Source organism: Odocoileus virginianus, chromosome 2 (assembly GCF_023699985.2).
Source record: "Odocoileus virginianus isolate 20LAN1187 ecotype Illinois chromosome 2, Ovbor_1.2, whole genome shotgun sequence".
Taxonomy (NCBI): domain Eukaryota; kingdom Metazoa; phylum Chordata; class Mammalia; order Artiodactyla; family Cervidae; genus Odocoileus; species Odocoileus virginianus.
The window spans coordinates 15,763,618-15,784,534 of record NC_069675.1 but is presented as its reverse complement, the minus strand read 5'-3'; the positions used below and the strand labels follow the sequence as shown (position 1 = coordinate 15,784,534).

The window sequence follows — 20,917 nt, the reverse complement described above, 5'->3', positions numbered from 1 at the left end:
GATAATTTCCAAGATTAATATTCTTAGATTCCTTCATTACGTAAGATTCCACAGCAAAAACGGCTCTTGGATAGATTTAAGAAAAAAATACTTAAATTATTTCTTGCCCTGACTTATTTCTCCAGTGCTGTGAAATAACTTTAAAAGAAGTCATTTAATATAAGATTATGAATGTCATTTCAGAAATAAAATTCCCATAAAATGAATGATCATTTCAAAGCACAGCTTGGATCTACAGAATCATATTATATAAAACTTTTTATGTAGCCTAAGTTACATAACAGATGAAAGTCTTCTTCTCAGAAAAATGAATAAAACACACACACAGAGGCACTGCCAAAGTGTCAGTATTTTAACAAAGAACGGAACCAATTCAGTGATTCCTAGGCAGAAAACAAATCTTCCTCTTTTGATAAAAACAAATCTGAATAAAGAAAATATAATGTATTATTCCATAGCTATAAACTAATTGGCTTATGAATTTCTGAACAGAGTTGCAGAGAACTTTTATCTGTCAATGCCACAATGTAGAAAGCACTGCTATCTAGAAGCAGAGAGAGAGAGAGAACCTGATTAAAATGCAGTCAATAAAGAAGTGTCCGTCATAGATCATAGAGTGCTGAGAGGAGCTCTTGCTTTAATGCCCTGCAAACTGTGGGAGCAGATGCTGTTATTGGCTCAGGAGAGCCATCAAGGAAACATAAATATGAAATAGCAGTTATGCAAGAATGTTTAGGGGCCTTGTGGAAGCAAAGGGAGAAGGGGCTTCAAAGCATATCTACCAGGATAAGGCTCAAGAGAGAAGTCTGAATTTATAACAGTCATCAGCTATAGAAGATGCTGGAGACCTTGACATCATTAGCAACAACTCTGAGTAGATCTTTCCCCTGTGGGAAGTATTTATTGGTCAGTTTATAGTCATTATTCCCAATTCTTCCAATTAGGGTTACATGAAAAATCCAACCTGCCAGAATTAAGATTCCATAGAGCTCTGTCTCCCCCAAATCATCACCAGAACAAGCGGGAAAAAATATCCCTGTCCAGGTCAATTTAAAAATAAATTGCCATCTGCCACTGGCAGGAAAACTTCTTTGACCACAGAACAAACAGACTATTCCAAAGCCATTGCTGAGTACCTGCTACAGCAAAAAATAAAAACCAAGTGTTCACACAGGCTCTGAGGCTTACAGTTATTAGTACAAAATACGCATATTTTCCACTTCGTTAGCATTTAGTCAACTCATCTTTTGTTTTCTCTGGATCCACAAGCACACAATTAACTTGAAAATGATATTGTCTCTAAATTAGTTCTCAGTAGAAACTAGAGTAAACCAATCAGGTAAGACATCAAGTTGATAAAAATTATCAAGCAGAAAAAAAATCATTAGATGTTGGTGATGACAAACTAAAAACCAAAGAGTAGAAAAATAAAAGAAAGAAATCACGTTTTCATCATGTGAGGCAACTGCCTTTTATACCTTGAGTGCAGCTCGTTGGCCACCAGCCCCCTCTTCACTCCTATACTGTGAGGGACCATGGAATTGGCCAGTAAGAGAACTCAGCCAAGGTCCACTGACAGAATTTACTCCTGCTAATATGGCTGAGGTTTCATAGTAAAGGAAATCCTAAAATCACAAAGCTCCTTTGTCCAAGATCCATTGTAATTGTCTGCCTTATCAGCAAACAAACAAACAAACAAACAAAGTGTTGTCTGTCTTATCAGCAAACAAAAGATGTGGCCAACAAACCACCAACCACTGTAGCTGCCCCCAACTGTGCACCCTGAGGGAGAAATACTGGCCCTCAAGAGTTCAGATGCATTTCAAAGGAATAATTTCAAGCAGGTCAGACTTATGCATCTTCCCAAAGAAAGGCACTAAATTCACTGAGTTTTTTTTATTTAATTAGCAGTACTCTTTTTTTTTTTACTCTTTGGCGAGCCTCTCTCAATGTTAAAATCTTTTTAATTTTTTTTTAATTGAAGGATAATTGCTTTACAGAACTTCGTTGTTTTCTGTCAAACCTCAACATGAATCAGCCGTAGGTATACATATATCCCCTCCCTTTTGAACCTCCCTCCCAACTCCCTCCACATCCCACCTTCTAGGAATTAACAGTACTCTTTTGATGCTCTGACTACCTGGTTTTTGTTGCAGAAACGACTGTATATCCTGGCTCCCCACCTTACCTCTTCAGCGTAGTCTCTTAAGAGTTATTCAAGAGGCTGCCTCCTTAAGGGCTTAAGCCCTCAGCAAGTCTGCTGAATAAAACATAATTCTCAACTTTTAGGCTGTACATTTTTTTTTAATCAGCATGATGAACATGTATTTAGAACTAAAATTAATTATGGTTGACTTTCTGGAGAGATTAGGGGATTTGGGGGTATTTTTCTAATTGAACTTTCTTAAAGTGAATTATATTTTTCTTGGAAGGAACAGGATATTATGCTCTATATATTGTTTAAGTTACAGTTTTTAAGTTTCACAGTTTATAATGTCCAAATTATTTGATCCTTTTTGAAAGAGATCAGGACATGCCTCACCAAAATATGCCACTGTGGCATAAAAATTGTTTCAAGCTGAAGGCATGTGAGTTCCTGAAACCCTTCATGTGCTAAAAGCAGAGACTTCCAAAAGAACTCAATTGTCAAAAGTCCCTTCCCTAGGGGCAACCCTAATCTTGAGACTACAACTTAAGAAGTGGGTTCTACACCCAAGATGTATGACAGAACTGTCATACCTCCCATCTACTGTCCTAAGAGCCCCTTTATCCTTCCAAAAAGTCTTTTCTATTCAATAAATTTCCTTCCTCCTGCCTGCCTTCTAATAAGTCAGTTGTTTTCCCAAACCTTTTTTCCCCTTTCCCAATTAACAGGATGTACTCCTTTGAGTCATTCGTTCTGAGCACTTCCATGAATATGCATGTTTTTTTCTTCTCTTACTAATTGTTGTTTGTCAGTTTACTTTGCAGGCCTTCAGAACTAAACAGGAGAGGGTAGAGGACAGAGGTCCAATTTGTTTGGGGTGAATTTAGGGAAAATTCTACTCAACATGAACACACAGATTCAAAAGTTCATACCTCCTTTTGCATGCCCTCAAATCCCTTATTATTGGTAGCATATGGCCAAGGTATTTGGTGTCTCAAATGAGGAAAAAATTATGGAAGCTGCTTCTGGATCCAAGGTTGAAGCATAACTTATCTAGGAGCAAACTCTTGTTAAGCAGGCTATCATTTGAATGGTAGCTCTTTCTGTGATGCAAGTAAAAAGCAGGCAAGCAGCCAAGTCCTGGAGGAAACCTGTGAGGCTTGATAAAGGCCCTTCCACCTAAGACCCACCTGTATGTAGCACTCAGGAGAAGTTGGCCACTTTATTTAAGGATCCTAAGACCCCTGGGAGGAAAGATGCTTAAGCCTCACATGACCTAAGCAGATCAGAGTGGCTTAGAGGGTAGTTCACTGGTGGGAAATGATATTGAAACCATGTAACTCAGACTGGGACTTGAACCCATAGTCTTTTAACTGAGATCACACACTTAGTTTAAGGACTTAATAAACCTCGGTTTCTTGATATCTCATTGCAGAAAGAATTCAGTGAGAGACAAAGTGATAGGTAAGAAATGGATTTAAAGAGAAACACACTCCACAAACAGACTGTAGGCTATCTCGGAAGGTGAGAGTGGCCTTGAAATATGTTGTTGTTAGTTTTTATGGGTTGAGTAGTTTCATAGACGAATGAGTAGGGGGATTATTCCAACTATATCAGGGAAGGGGCAGGGATTTCCAGGAATTAGGCCACCATCCACTTTTTGATCTTTGCTCATCAACTTTGGAACTGTCATGGCACTTGTGAGTATATCATTTAGCTTGCTGATGTGTTACACTGAGCATATACTGAGGCTCAAGGTCGAGTGGAAGTCTATTTATCTGCCCTCCTGGACCTGTTTGGTTCTAATCAGTTTATGCCGTGTCCTCAGCTATGTCATTCTTTTAAAACTTGTGCCCTGCCCTCTTCTATCCTGTTTCAATATCAAGAGCCCCAAAGTGGAATCACTATAGGGGACAGAAGTATGGGCTGGTAGTCCAGATTTGACTAAAAGCCAAAATCTAGTGTGGACAAAGAATGTTGCCTGCCATTTTACTAAACAATGAATGTTGCTTACCACCAAGCCATCAGCCACTGCAGCCACTCTGATGGTACACTGTTAGGGAAATTTCAGATGGAGGAAAACAGGATACCGACCTTAGAAAGTTAAGATGCATATCATAGGAATAATTTCAACTACCCCAGATTCTCATATCTTCCCGTACATAGAAAAGCACAAAAACATTAACTTGAGATGCCTGGCTTTTGTGATTTGTGGTAATCTTTTTATGTTTGATTATATGGGCTTTTGTTTTGTTTTCAGCAAAAATTTCTATATATCTTGATTCTTCCCTTACCTCTTTGGAATAGTTCCTCAGAGTTATCTGGCAGACTGTATCCTGGGTTATAGTCCTTAGTAAGGTCCCCCCAAAAAACATAACCCTCAAATTTTAAGTTGTGCGTTTTTGTTTTTGTTTTCAGCCACCATAGGGAACTGATCCGAGCACAGAGGAGGGATGACTGTGCAGCCCATCCCTATCCACTGAGCCACAGTGTTAGTCTGTGGAGAAAACAGCTGATCTCATCAACATAAGCCTGCAGCCTGAGCTAGGTTTTAAGCCTCAGCCTTTACAAGGACCTTGGCCAAATAAAGGTATCAGTGAAGAAATAGACAAGAGTCCATCAGGCTATCCAAGATACTTGCTAAGTTTTGCTGCTAGCAAAACTCAGAGACAGCATCTGAACAGGCAGATAATGGACTGTCAGGACTTACCACCATGCTCTTTGCCTGATGTTAAGGAAAGACTGAAACTTTGGTCTAAGGGTCCTTGGACAATTGGGAATGGCAGAAAAAAACCACAGTGGGAGATACTTGATTTCTTGACAAATAAGGCATGTGAGGATGAAGAGTATGAAGTGATGTTTTTCCTGAAGCACATGAAACAGGTCAGATTCATTTAAGAAAGATCATGAATTAATTATGCATATCTAATAACATAAATTAAATAAAACTGTTCATTTCTTAACTTTATTTTTATTTGGCTGAGCCAAGTCTTAGTTGTGGCACGCCAGATCCTCAGTCTGTAGTTGTAACATGCAAACTCTCAGTTGCAGCATGTGGAATCTAGTTCCCTGACCAGCATACTGAACCAAGGCCCCCTGCAATGGAAGCACAGAGTCTTAGCCACTAGGGCACCCAGGTCTCTTGCATTGAAGGTGGGTGGATTCTTTACTATCCGAGCCACCAGGGAAGCCCACTAGGGCATCAAGGAATTTTCAAACTATATTTTTAAACAATGAAAACTAGTAGTCATACCCACTCTCCATCACATGAGGGAGAAGAAAGGGACACCAATTTGAGAAAAACATCTATAATTATTTTTCCTTTTTGGAAATATAAAGATGTTAATTTCAACATTCTAACCAGGGCAAATAAAAAAAATTAAAACAATGAATAAGAATACTATCTGAATTTCATGTTTCTCTTTGAAGGTTATTTTCACAGGACATGACACTGCTTTCTAAAGTCTTTGGAATCTTACAAGTTCCCTTTGTTTCAATTTTGCTTCCAAAGGCAGATTTATATTAGTAGGAAACAAGTTAGCAACAATTATTAATATGCACAGAAAGTGCTTTTCTACTGAAGAGAAAAGCGAGATTATTAGTCTAATGAATGTTTCTAGTACTTTATCAAATTTGATTATTTGACCGCTTTCAATGACACAGAAAGCTCTCTCTCCCCCAGAAGCTGCAGGAAAGAAAGAACCTTTCATTCTCCTCTTTTTGGGCCTTCTTCATTAAACAGAAAGACTTGCACTCACTGGAACTGTAAACAAAAAGCAGGTTGCAGATATTAATTTTACTGGTGGAAATAGGGTAAGAAATGAATAGTCTTAGATATAGATGAAAATGGATGGACTAAGTACAAATAGTGGATTAAAGAGAATAAAGCATTAACCTTTCATTTTACTAGGCTAGGCATTTTAAAATTACTTCTCTCTCCTCACTTCAGGCACCCCGGCCATGCTACACCAAAGAGGAGCCCTCTGCACATCCTTTACACCACTGTCCCTATGGCCAAATGGCTCAGTCTTAGTTCTTCAGTTTTCCAATTGCAAATTCACAAAGGAGAAAAATGCTTGGCCCAGCTCATCTTTTAACACAAGGCTATAGATCGTGGGGACATTATTCTTAAGTCATGTATTCTCCCCTCACACAGTCAACTACCACTGTGACTGTAGGAAGACACAAAAAGATGTTCAGTTCAGTTCAGTTGCTCGGTCGTGTCCGACTCTGCGACCCCATGAATGGCAGCACGCCAGGCTTCCCTGTCCATCACCAACTCCTGGAGTTTACGCAAACTCATGTCCATCGAGTCAGTAATGCCATCCAGCCATCTCATCCTCTGTCGTCCCCTTCTCCTCCTGCCCCCAATCCCTCCCAGCATCAGGGTCTTTTCCAATGAGTCAATTCTTCACATGAGGTGGCCAAAGTATTGGAGTTTCAGCTTCAGCGTCAGTCCTTCCAATGAACACCCAGGACTGATCTCCTTTAGGATGGACTGGTTGGATCTCCTTGAAGTTCAAGTGACTCTCAAGAGTCTTCTCCAACATCACAGTTCAAAAGCATCAATTCTTCGGAGCTCAGCTTTCTTCACAGTCCAACTCTCACATCCATACATGACTACTGGAAAAACCATAGCCTTGACTAGACGGACCTTTGTTGACTAAGTAATGTCTGTGCTTTTTAATATGCTGTCTAGGTTGGTCATAATTTTCCTTCCAAGGAGTAAGCGTCTTTAAATTTCATAGCTGCAATCACCATCTGCAGTGATTTTGGAGCCCCAAAAAATAAAGTCTGACACTGTTTCCACTGTTTCCCCATCTATTTCCCGAAGACACAAAGTCCCATTGTTGGATTAGCAACAGCAGAGAAAATTTCAATAAAAAAGAAGGTAGAAGGACTTCCCATGTGGTCCAGTGGTTAAGACTCCATGCTTCCAATGCAGGGGACATAGGTTCCATCCCTGGTTGGGGAACTAAGATCCTACATGCTGTTTGGTGTGGGGGGAAAAAAATTTCCAAAAACCGGGGAGGAAGTGAAAGGGGCAGGCAATGATCAATAACTCTGGGTTAATGATAAAATATTTTAAACCTTGGATTAAAATATCTTAGAACTGCACTTACATATATGTTTCTTGGGTTTCTTTATCACTTTTCAATGCTAAACAAATTTTGAAGTATCTTTTTTGGTAAGAGTGAAATAAAAAAATGAAGTTTCATAAAATTCAAATGCAGAAGGAAAAGTCAAAGCAATTCAAACAAATTTCGAGAACTACATTCACTTTAGAATATGACAGTCTAAGATCTGATAGATAATATGATGATTAAACAAACCACCAAGACATTTATTGGGACAGATTTTGCTTTCAGTCTCAAGTGCCAAATGTCACCCAGTAATCTGTGAATAACTAGTAGTCTTTTCTAGAAGAGAGATAGGGAGGGAGGGGAGCACCAGAATAGCTCAGGCTCTGGATCAGTATGCCACATACTGAATGACAAGTAAACGTTTATCAAATGTATTAATGAACCAAAGCTTTGGTTTTCTATTGCTTTAGCAAAGTGAAAGCAATTAGGTAGTTTTAATTAAGATGCTAATGCAAAGTATTTTTCTAAAGATGGGTTATAATGCAAACAGAAGAGGTGGTTTTAACTAGGCAAAGACAGGCCAACGTGGAGAGGTACATGTTGAGCAAAGATAGGAGGTGTGGCCTTACTTGGATTTTTCTTAGTGTGAATGAATTTACCAAAGAATATTACTTCCAAGTAGTTAGAAAGCATAGGCCTCAGTTCCTTAGTAGTTTCTGGGAACCCAGAGTCCACTCTCAGGACACCTCTGCATAACCAGCAAAGACAACCAGGTCTTCTGGGGAGCTATCTGCTCTCCATGAGAGGATCTAGGGGTCTAAGCAGGTACTATATCTCCATACTCCCATCTTTTTCTGTTCCTTTCGCTGTAGCTACTCCTTCTTCCCCTCTCTTTCTCCCAACTCTGTCTTCTACCACCTTTAAGCTAATGGAGAGCAAGGCAGTGAAGTGTACTTTTGGAGTCATTGGCCATGGTTCTTACTCTGACCTTCAATGCCTGTTGAGAGGTTACTCATCCTCCCTATGTATTGATGTTCTCATTGGTAAAATAGGATAATAACTGTACCAATCTCAAGGCATGAGTGAGATGGTACTTGTGAAGCTCTAAAAACAGTACCTGGAACATCATGAGTCTTCAATACATTCAATAATGGTATTCTGACATTTGGAATAAAGGTCTAACATTGGTTACATGGAAAAGGTGTTTGAGCATCACATGTTCATCCTTTTCTTGGCCTCTCAAACTGGATCCAACTTAAAAAGGCTTCAGAAGTCAAAAGCCCAAACTCAATTTTACCATCTCAGACAGTTCACTTAGTGGACACTGAAAGACTGGAAGGCAAGCTTGAACTCAGTGCCTCGGAGAACAGGAGACTATATGGATATTCCACCCATAAAACAAGCTGCCGTCTTGAAATCCAAGCATGTATATTCAACCACCTCTTTCTCCACTGCTACTATTTTTTGTGACTTCTCTTCACATAGTATTTTTATAGATAAAATGTGATCCGACAAGACACCCTATCAGTGAACACTTTTACTGGCAAGTTTCTCTGCTAAGAAAGTTGGCCAGGTGAATTCTCTGTTATTCAAGAGAAACTCTTACTATAAGTACTTAGTGATGGCACCCTGTATAAATTTAGAACAGTATCTCTTTAAGCTTCAGTTTCTTATTAAAGAAAAAGACCATTTTTCTTATTCAATTGCACTATTCAAGAGTTTATATTAGAAAAGAGCTACAAGCTTTGTTTTACATTTCTTCAAAATAATAACAAAAACATTTACTGATTGCTTACTATACGCCAGGCTATGTGTTCTAAACACATTGCATAGAATGTCTCACTCAAGTCTCAAAACAGCACCACAAGGCAGATTCTATTACAATAACCATTGTACAGATGAAAAGGCTGAGGCCCAAATCTATCATGTAACTTTCCTAAAATCATACATTTAATAAAGGATAGAGCCAGGGAGTCTATTACTAGAACCTAGACTTTATCTACTCTATCACAGACATAAAGAGGACAGTTAAGACTATACTGCTTTTAGGAACTTCACATATAAGAAGGAAGAAAAGCCATATGTTGCATTGTGCTATTAATTGTGGCTTAAGAGACAGAAATATATTTAATAAAAGGCACAAAGTTGAACCTTGTGATATTTAATATCTTTATGCATTAAAGAAATATTTATTTAATGTTTATATTGTTCCAGACCCTATTTTAAATATCCACAATGGTAGACAGGTGCTTGATACCATTAACCAAGAAGGAATGAAAATTAAATCACTATGAGATAAGCCAAGGCCAGTTAGCAGAATGACTAAAGTGAAAAAGACAAACAATAACAACGGTTGACAATAACAAGGAAGTGAAGGAACAAGAATTCTCACTCATTACTGGTAAAAATATAAAAAGCTGCAACCTTTTTTGAAAACTTGGTAGTTAATAACATTAAAACAACTACTCCATGATCCTGTAATGCTACTCTTAAGTATGTATCCTAAAGAAAGAAACTCATAGCACTAGATCTACCCACAAAGATTAGTGTAACATTTATAGCACAGCAAGCACAAAATATGACTTTGTGTGGATCACAACAAACTGTGGGAAATTCTTAAAGAGATGGGAATACCAGACCACCTGACCTGCCTCCCAAGAAATCTGTATGCAGGTCAAGAAGCAACAGTTAGAACTGGACATGGAACAACAGACTGGTTCCAGATCGGGAAAGGAGTACATCAAGGCTGTATATTGTCACCCCGCTTATTTAACTTATATGCAGAGTATATCATGCAAAATGCTGGGCTGGATGAAGCACAAGCTGGAATCAAGATTGCCAGGAGAAATATCAATAACCTCAGATATGCAGATGACACCACCCTTATGGCAAAAAGCAAAGAAGAACTAAAAAGCCTCTTGATGAAAGTGAAAGAGGAGAGTGAAAAGGCTGGCTTAAACTCAACATTCAGAAAACTATGATGGCATCTGGTCCCATCACTTCATGGCAAATAGATGGGGAAACAGTAGAAACAGTGATAGACTTTATCTTTGGGGGCTCCAAAATCACTGCAGATGGTGACTGCAGCCATGTAACTAAAAGATGCTTGCTCCTTGGAAGAAAAGCTATGACCAACCTAGACAGCATATTAAAAAGCAGAGACATTACTTTGCCAACAAAGGTCCATCTAGTCAAGAATATGATTTTTCAGTAGTCATGTATGAATGTGAGAGTTGGCCTATAAAGAAAGCTGAGTGCTGAAGAATTGATGCTTTTGAACTGTGATGTTGGAGAAGATTCTTAAGAGTCCCTTGGACTTCAAGGAGATGCAACCAGTCAATCCTAAAGGAAATCAGTGCTGAAAATTCATTGGGAGGACTGATGCTGAAGCTGAAACTCCAATACTTGGCCACCTGATGTGAAAAACTGACTCACTTGAAAAGACCTTGATGCTGGGAAAGATTGAAGGCAGGAAGAGAAAGGGATGACAGAAGATGAGATGGTTGGATGGCATCACAGACTCAATGGACATGAGTTTGAGTAAGCTCTAGGAGCTGGTGATGGACAGGGAAGCCTGGCATGTTGCAGTCTGTGGGGTCACAAAGAGTCAAACACAACAGAGTGACTGAACTGAAACACAAATTAAGTTATGATGTACAGATTAATGAATCTTCACAAACACCTAAGACCATGTTTTTTCCCTTCTCAGTCTCTAATCCCTCAAAGTTTAGTACTACCTTGACATCAAAGGTGACAAATTAGTTTTGCCTGGTTTTGATCTTTCTATAAATAGACTCACACACTACTGTACTCTGTCTTGCTTCTGTTTTTCAATGTTTGGGATTCATCAATAATGTGAGTAAAAAAAAAATACTGTGAGTAATTATGGTTTGCACATTCATGCTTCTGTATAGTATTCCAACATATGTGTGCACTTAGTCTCTCAGTCATGTCTGACTCTTTGAGACCCCATGGACTGTAGCTCACCAGGCTCCTCTGTCCATGGGGATTCTCCGGGCAGGAATACTGGAGTGGGTTGCCATGCCCTCCTCCAGGAGATCTTCTCTCCACCCAGGGGTTGAACCCAGGTCTCCCACATTGCAGGGGGATGTTTTACTGTCTGAGCCACCAGGGAAGCATTCCGATGTAGAGCATTTTAGAAAAACTTCACTCAGAATAAAGGGAATGCCCAGATTTGTAATATACAGAGCACTGGCTGACAACAAAATGAAGGGAACCAAAATGCTGCCATGCCCGTTGCCCTTCAGGGTGGTAGCACATGGAGTCAGAGTTCAAATCTACCTCCAATTTGCCAAACAGACCTGTCTTCTACTCATTTCCCTGGCCTCTGAGTGTAGAACAGTGATGAATATAATCACCAGCTGAAAGAATCACGAGCCTCTCTGAACTGCAGAATAGCAGTCACTATGGTAGGAAAGGTACAAAAGAAACCCCTGAAAGTGCCTCCATGACCTTTATTTCCACCCTCTGGAGACTCTTCCTATTCATCATCTTTAGCCACACCTGACATAGGATTGGATCGAAGTCCCTCCATGAGCACTGAGCAGCTTTCCTGGGCAGCTTCTTGCACATGAAAGGTTCAGGACCCCAAATCGTAGTTAAGTCTAAATCAATCACAGCTTCTTTGACCAGGTATGCGGTTCCTTTGCCAAATTAACTCCTTTAAACAGGTCTCCCATTTTGTAATTCCTGTCAGTCTATAGCCCTGATTTTTCTTTTTCAGGCAGAGTTCTCAGAATAGCTACATTTCTTTGCTTTCTAGCCCTCAAGACTCTCCCGTGAATTAACTGCATGTACCTTGGTTATAAGGTTTCAGGGGAAACACCTTACATTTAATCTCTTTTCCTTGAATCACTGCAGGGATTTACTGAGCAAGTGAATTTAGGTGGATGCTTACTCTAAAATATCTTAGTTCATTCCATTGTTTTAATATGGAGAGTTTAACACTTGACACAAGATCTAATTTTAATCAGTTTTGAATGCACAGAAGCCTTTTCAGTACTGGTTGTTTCTAGTGAAGACTAAGAAGCAACTGTTTCTTCCAAGAGTAAGTCCCTGAATTTGAGGAAAAATTTACCACCCCAATATGTCTCTTTGGGCTGTGGATTATTTCCAGCTGAAAACAATCAAGGCCCAAACCACTCAGGAAGAAACTGAGACCTCCCCTCTGAAGGCCTAAGAGAATGTAGACAGCAGGCCTATTCCTGCAGCCAAGCTATCACCAGAGATCTCTGCATTCAGTCACATACTGTTACGCTTTCCAAAAAATCTATTATTATATCAACGGAGTGTCTTACAATAAATTATACCTCACAATGAAAGAAGTATTTCTACCTATGGAAAACACCCTGAATGAAAAACACAAGGATTGTCGGGCAGGCTCCTGATCCCCACATGGGGCCTGCCGGTAACTCTCCTTCAAACTTCCCCATCCACGGCAGACTGACGGGACCTGCAATCCCTGAAAGACCTTGAGGACGGCCTGGCGGGCAAGGGCAGGCCCTGTGCAGGGGCCAGGAGGGCCCAGGACCTGAGGCAGGTGATCCCACGCGAGGTGCACATCAGGGGCTGCGGGACTCAGCGTTCAGGCTATCCCGGGATGGTCCCCGGGCCCAGGCCTCGTAGGAATAGAGTAGGCACCAGCAGGGGCTTATGCGGGACACACCGCGATGTTGAGGTCCACCCAGCTTCAAAACAGAGTTACCTGTTTCTCTGCAGCCTGAAGCCACGTCTCACCGGAACGCCTGAAAGTCTGCCATCCCCCCGCAAGGCCTGATAGTCCTCTGAGGAGAAACATTCGGGGAACTTGACTCCCACAGACGCTCTGTGTGTCCTCCGACAGGTCGGGCTCCACCGACCTTCTCTACTCCGTATCATGAGTATCCTGCAGTTGATGCGCAGCTCAGCAAACGGGGCTGGCTGAGCTGAGGTAGCCTGGGTTCTCACAGACCTAGAGGTTCCGCATGCCCTGGGCAGGTGCGCGTTGACGGAACTGCGCAGGCGCGTGCCACGCCCACACAGCTTCCGGGCTCTCTGGGTTCAGTACCGGTTCGGAAACGCCGAGGGGTAGTCCTGGCCACAGTCAGGGACTTACCCGGGGACAAGCTGCCTTGGTGCGGTCCATCCTGCTCAAAAGGTAAAGAAACAAATAACAAAAATCCATATGCAGCAAGTTGAGGATCAGAGGAAATGGGTTCAGATATCAATTCCTCATTATGCATGGTCTGGAGCAGGTCAGTTCACGCAAACTAAAAACCCTCTTTCCTAAATAAATATACTGCCCAGGGCACATTAGCCTAGGGAAAAATCTCAGGTTCTGAATCTCCCTTTGAAAAACTCCTCAATCTAAAAACACTCCTCATTAGTGGAGTCGGGGGAGCAATCTGTTCCTCTCTCGGCCTGACTCCTAACCTCATTTCTGTTGGAGAGGTTGTTCCCATACTACTGACACTATCACCCATAGCTTTCCCACATCCAAGTTCACAGTAATAAAGTGAGCAAATAAACAACAAATATCTTTCCTCTTCCCCAACCCTATCGTGTCTTCAGATCATTTTTAAAAAGCTTCCTTGTGGTCTAAATGTCTGTCATACCCCTATAATCATTTTTTTAAAAATTCCTTAGAGTTCTCCTTTATCTCTCTTTCCTACTCTAAGGCTTAGGCCCACTTTTCCTTTGAGCCAAATCAGAAGTCCACTTAAGTGTTATTGCCCTGAAACATGCTCAGAACCTTTCTTCCCAGACAAACTCTGCTCAGTGTCTCAGATTAAGTGTGTACAGCGCCATGCCCTCTGCTTAGGCTGAGATCTTTATCCAGTCTGGCTGAATGCCTCGATGTTGGTTTTTCACTGCTAAAGGATGTTGAGGGCAAGACTTCAGCTTCAGGTATTTGCTCACTGGGTCCCAAACATCTTCCCATTAGGCTCACCAGGCATATCTGAATCCTTAATGAGTAGCCATCTCTTAGGCTCTTGTGTTTGGACTATCTTGTTTGTTCTTTAGTCCTTAAGTCATATCCAACTCTTTGTGACCCCATGAACTGTAGCACACCAGGCTCCTCTGTCCTCCACTGTCTCTGGGAATTTGCTCAAATTCATGTCCATTGAGTCAATGATGCCATCCAACCATCTCATTCTCTATTGTCCTCTTCTCCTTTTGCTTTCAGTCTTTCCCAGTATCAGGGTCTTTTTCCAGTGAGTCAGCTTGGCGCATCAAGTGGCCAAAGTATTGGAGCTTCAGCTTCAGCATCAGTCTTTCCAATGAATATTCAGGACTGATTTCCTTTAGGACTGACTGGTTTGATCTTCTTGCAGTCTAAGGGACTCTCAAGAGTCTTCTCCAGCACAGTCTTTGGTGCTTGGCCTAACCCTCACATCCATACATGACTACTGGAAAAACCACAGCTTTAACTATATGGACATTTGTCAGCAAAGTAATGTCTCTGCTTTTTAATATTTAATATTGATATTTCTGATATCTGATAATTATTGATATTTCTCCCAGCAATCTTAATTCCAGCTTCTGATTTATCCAGTCTGACATTTCATAAAATGTACCCTACAGAGAAGTTAAAAAAGCAGGGCGACAAGACAATATATAGTTTTGATGTATTCCTTTCCCAATTTTGAGCCAGTCCATTGTTCATGTCCCATTCTAACTATTGGTTTTTGACCCTCATACAGGTTTCTCAGAAGGCAGGTAAGATGGCCTGGTACTCCCAGTCCTGTAAGAATTTTCCAGTTTCTTGTGATCCACACAGTCAAACTCTTTAGGGAAATCAATGAAGCAGATGTTTTTCTGGAATTTCCTTGCTTTATTCATGAGCCAACAAATGTTGGCAATTTAATCTCTGGTTCCTGCCTCTTCAAAACCAGCTTGTACATATGGAAGTTCTCAGTTCACATAACTAGCTTGAAGAGTGGTAAGCATAACCTTGCTAGCATATGATAAGATGACAGTCAATCCCTGGGTTGGAAGGATCCTCTGGAGGAGGGCATGGCAATCCACTCCAGTATTCTTGCCTGGAGAATCCCCATGGACAGAGGTGCCAGGAGGGCTACAGTCCATGAGGTCGCAAAGAGTTGGACATAACTGAGCGACTACGCAAGCACAGCACAGTACAGTAATTTGAACATTCTTTGGTATTGCCCTTCTTTAGGACTGGAATGAAAACTGACCTTTTCCAGTTTTGTGGCCACTGTTGAGTTTTCCAAATTTACTGGCAATATTGAGTGCAAACATTTAACAGCATCATCTTTTAGGATTTGAAACAGCTCAACTGGAATTCCACCACCTCTACCAACTTTGTTGGTAACAGTGCTTCCTAAGGCTCTGGTGACTTGACACTCCAGGATGTCTGGCTCTAGGTGACTGACCACATCATTGTGATTATCCAGGTCATTAAGATCTTTTTTGTATGGTTCTTTTGTGTAATTTTGTCACCTTAATCTCTTCTGCTTCTATTAGGTATTTCTGCTTCTGTCCTTTATCATGCCCATCCTTGCATGAAATAGTCCCTTGATAACTCCAATTTTCTTGACAAGATATCTAGGCTTTCCCATTCTATTGTTTTTCTCTATTTCTTTGCATTGTTCACTTAAGAAGGCCTTTTTTTTCCCCAATCTCTCCTTGCTAGTTTTGGAACTCTGCATTCAGTTGAATATATCTTTCCCTTTATCCCTTGCCTTTTGTTTCTCTTCTTCCTTAGCACTTTGTAAAACTTCCTCAGACAACCACTTTGCCTTCTTGCATTTTTGTCTTTGGAATGGTTTTGGCCACTGTCCCCATATGGTGTTATGAACTTCCATCCATAGTTCTTCAGGCTCTCTGTCTACCAGATCTAATCCATTGAATCTGTTTATCACCTCCACTGTATAGTCATAAGGGGTTTGATGTAGGTCATACTTGAATGGCCTAGAGGTTTCCCTACTCTCTTCAATTTAAGCCTGAATTTTGCAACAGGGCTTCATGATCTGAAGCCCTGGGTGTTCTTTTGCTGACAGAAAAGTATAGAGCTTTTCCATCTTCGGCTGCAAAGAACATAATCAATCTGATTTCAGTATTGACCATCTAGTGATGGTCCATGTGTAGAGTCCTCTCTTGTGTTATTGGAAAAGGGTGTTTGCTATGACCAGTATGTTCTCTTGACAAAACTCCATTAGCCTTTGCCCTGCTTCATTTTTCACTCCAAGGCCAAACTTGCCTATTATTCCAGGTATCTCTTGACTTCCTACTTCATGGATCAACCTTGTTGTGGCAGAGGTGATTGTGTAACTCAATGAAGCTATAAGCCATGTCGTGCAGAGCCACTCAAGAAAGGTCATGGTGAAGAGTTCTGACAAATCATGGTCCACTGGAGGAGGAAATGACAACCCAGTCCTGTATTCTTGCCTCGAGAACCCCATGAGCTGTATGAAAAGGCCAAAAGATATGACACCAGAAGATGAGCCCCCCAAGTCAGTAGGTGTCCAATATGCTACTGGGGAAGAATGGAGGGCAATTACTAATAGCTCCAGAAAGAATGAAATGGCTAGGCCAAAGTGGAAATGACACTCAGTTGTGGATGTGTCTGGTGGTGAAAGTCCAGTGGTATAAATAACAGTGTTCCATAGGAACCTGGAAAGGTAGGTCCATGAATCAAGGTAAATTGAACATGGTCAAACAGAAGAAGGCAAGAGTGAACATAGGCATAAGAATCAGTGAATTAAACTGTACAGGACTAGGTGAATTTAATTCAGATGACCATTATATCTACTACTGTGTGAAAGAATCCCTTAGAAGAAATGGAGTAGACCTCGTAGTCAACAAAAGAGTCCAACACGCAGTACTTGGTGCAAACTCAAAAATGACAGAAAGATCTCGGTTCGTTTCCAAGACAAGTCATTCAACATCACAGTAATCCAATCTATGCCCCAACCACTAAATCTGAAGAAGCTGAAACTGACTGAAGTTCTCATAAGACTTACGAGACCTTTCAGAACTAATACCCAAAAAATTTTCATCATAGGGGATTGTAAAGCACCTGGAGGTTCATGTACTTAGGCATAAAATGAGTGTGATCAAGCCATAAAGTGAAATGCTAAACCTGGAAAAGACAGATTTCCTCATCCATTTTTTTTTCAGGCTGCTTATCAGTGACCTGGTTCCCAACCAGCGTTTTCAAGTAAATGAAATAAGCTTAAAAAACAAAAATGGAAAGAAAAGAAAAAACAAACAGGGCTAGCAAAAGGTATGATTTGTTTCACTAAACTGTTTCAGCTGTATATGTGCAGCTTTCTTACTGAGAGATATCAGTCTTTTTAAACAATGTAAAAGTTGTTCTAGATCTATACTTCTCAAATTATGGTCTCTATGCCAGCAGTGTCAGTCATTACCTGGAAATTCATTAGAAATGCAAATTTTTGCACTTTATCCAAGACCTACTTTATTAGAACCTTTAGTGGTGAGGCATAACAATCTATGTCTTAAAAGACCTCCAGGTAGTTCTGATAGACAAAAGATTGAAAACCACTTGGATCTAGATAAAGTAGCCTTTCTTAATCAAAGGAGAGATATGAGCCTTAGAGAAAATGTGACTCTTTTCTCCCGGTATGGTTATATAGACAGCTGTCATTGTAGACACATAGGAGAGAAGCAAATTGTCACATACAAGGGATGCCTTAAGGCTTTAGTGCTTAATTCTCTCTTGCAGGTAGTTGAGAAGGACTGGTCTAATATCCCAAATTTCTCTTGAGTCAAATTTATGTGACTTTATACATAAATTCCAGAAAAGGGAATGGCACCCCATTCCAGTACTTTTGCCTGGAAAATCCCACGGGTGGAGGAGCCTGCTAGGCTGAAGTCCATGGGGTCACTAAGAGTCAGACACGACTGAGCAACTTCGCTTTCACTTTTCACTTTCATGCATTGGAGAAGGAAATGGCAACCCATTCCAGTGTTCTTGCCTGGAGAATCCCAGGGACCAGGGAGCCTGGTGGGCTTCCATCTATGGGGTCGCACAGAGTTGGACACAACTGAAGTGACTTAGCAGCATACCTAAATTCTCCAAAACATAAAGTAATCCAACATAAAGATTTGAATATAACTGTTTCTGCTCAAAATAGAGTTTCTTCTTATCTCTATTGTTTTTGAAACAATGATCCTATTGTGATAATGAAGAAATTAAGTATGTAACTGTTATCGAGAACTGGAAAACAAGATTTGCTGCTGACACACAATGCCATATTGACAAGTTCTCCCTAGGACAGTGATTTATAGCCTTAATTCTCCTTTCACCCTGTTTTGTTCACAGCACACTCCCAATCAGTATCATTTCTCGTCACAATGTTGCTATTCTCATGGGGACTCTTTTGCAGGGAGGGGAGAGCTTGAAACGTCTCCTTGAGGATTTTAGCCTCCCCATACAATAATGGATCACAACACTAGGATGAAAGACAAAGTTGCTAATAACAATCTAAGTCAGTAGAGAACATCCTACCAGAATAGCCTAGTTTTAAATAGGCATTGACTGAGTTCCAGGATGATCCAGGAGCTCAGAGCATAATTCATTGTTGTATACTTATTTATTCCCTGCAAAGAATCACTTTATTCTTTCAGAAGAAAGCAAAATCCAGTCTCAAGAAAGAGAAAATTTTCTTGTCAATCAACTAATCAACATTTTTCATGCCTATTGTGTATGCATCAGTGTACTAAGAACTATGTAGGATGTGCACAGTTTTATAGCAACTGCACAGAAAAGATCAGAACATATTAAATAAGCAACATAAAAATATAACATTAATATTAACTTGTGAAGGATGAAGTATGAAACCTACTGATATGGCTTTTAAGAAAAATGAATTCTTAGACCCAATCCTAGAAATGCTGATACAAAACTCATCAGAGGCAGGGCCCAGGATTAGACCCAGAGCCCATTTAAGTCTTCCTGATGTTTATGATAGTCAAGCTAGGTACCTTGCACCTTCCAAGTCCAGAACAGGAAAATTAATCTCAGCTACTACAATCAGGGAACACCTCTGTGGCACAGTGAAGCTGAGTTCAGTTTTGAAGACAGGGTAGAATGTAAAGAAAGCAAGAGAGAGACCAGAGAACATCTTGGCACCTGCCTGAAGCAGAAATGTTAGCTGGGACAGAGTGAGGGAAGCTTTGAAAAGGAGAGAAGGAGAGCCTAAGGCAGTCAGAGAAGGCTTTGCCCAAACTGAGCCTAAAAGATTGGCAGGAAGAATCTGTCAAACAGAGGGAAAGGGTGTTATAGGCAAAGGAATCAACTTATACAAAGTATAGAGATGTAGAAAGGCAAGGAGTGTTAAGTGAATAACAGAAGTTTCATATGACTAGCAAAAGAAAGAAAGTGAAGTCGCTCAGCCATGTCTGACTCTTTGCGACCCCATGGACTATAGCCTAGCTGGATCCTCCATCCATCCATGGGATTTTCCAGGCAAGAGTACTGGAGTGGGTTGCCAATTCCTTCTCCAGGGGATCTTCCCAGCCCAGGAATCGAACCTGGGTCTCCCACATTGTAGGCAGACGCTTTTACCATCTGAGCTACCCTGACCTAAGACTAGTGAAGGGGATCAGAATTTTGCTATCCCAAAATATGCGAGCTTGGCAAGCAGACAAAGGATGGCACCTGCCATTGTGTCAGCAAACAAAGGATGTTGTGGTCATCAATCACTGCAGCTGCACCCCCCCCCCCTCCATGGTATGCCTTGAGGGGATTCAGGATGAAAAAGAACATGATATTGGCCCTATATAGTTAAGGAGTGTATCAGAGGAATAATTTCATCAGTCTAGACTCAGATCTTCCCACACATAGAAAAACACTAAATTCATTAACTGGAGATGTTTACTTTTTCTTTAACAGTGATATTTTGATGTTCTGACTACATACCTGCTTTTTGTTGCAAAAACTCCTCTATGTGTCCTGGATCCTCCCTTTCTTCTGCAGAGCAGTCCCTCAGACCTGAGAGGCTGTCTCCAGAGCAGAAGTCCTCAGCAAGTTTGCTGAATAAAACATAATTTTCAACTTTTAGGTTGTGCAGTTTTTTTCAGTTGACAGACATATAGATTATTTGGAGCTGAAGTCAATTGAGAATCAACAGATGCAGAGAGAAATCTTCTCAGAGTTTGCATTAAATGACTATAAGCAGAAACTTCTAAGAAGCTAGGAGTGTCATAAATCTCCACTCTGAGAGAGTTTTATGGCCATGAAGAAGAAAGTTGGCACTGAAATGAATCTACACACAAATAACACCTCACTAAAATAATGCTGATCTTTCATTAGTTTCCCCATACATTTACCTTCCCACAATTTACCACCCCTAGAAACTCAACAGATAGTTGCAAAGAGTCAGACACAACTTAGCAATTAAACAAGAAACTCAACTTCCCTTCCCTTTGTTTAGTTACTTCTTCACAATGTATCAGTTCAGTTCAGTTGCTCAGTCCTGTCTGACTCTGTGATCCCATGGACTGCAGCACGCCAGGCTTCCCTATCCATCACCAACTCCCAGAGCTTACTCACATTCATGTCCATCAAGTGGGTGATGCCATCCAACCATCTCATACTCTGTCTCCCCCTTCTCCTCTTGCCTTCAATCTTTCCAAACATCAGGGTCTTTTCAAATGAGTCAGTTCTTCACATCAGGTGGCCAAAGTATTGGAGCTT

At 40.7% G+C, this 20,917-nt stretch overlaps 1 long non-coding RNA gene across 1 annotated transcript; it reads left to right on the top strand.

The window, feature by feature from the left end:
* The first annotated feature begins 13,290 nt into the window (after window positions 1-13,290).
* Window positions 13,291-20,267, top strand: LOC139037077 (uncharacterized). The gene is made up of 4 exons (XR_011489870.1): window positions 13,291-13,387; window positions 16,466-16,710; window positions 17,374-17,479; window positions 20,114-20,267. It is a non-coding gene; the product is annotated as an uncharacterized lncRNA (long non-coding RNA).
* The last annotated feature ends 650 nt before the right edge of the window (window positions 20,268-20,917 follow it).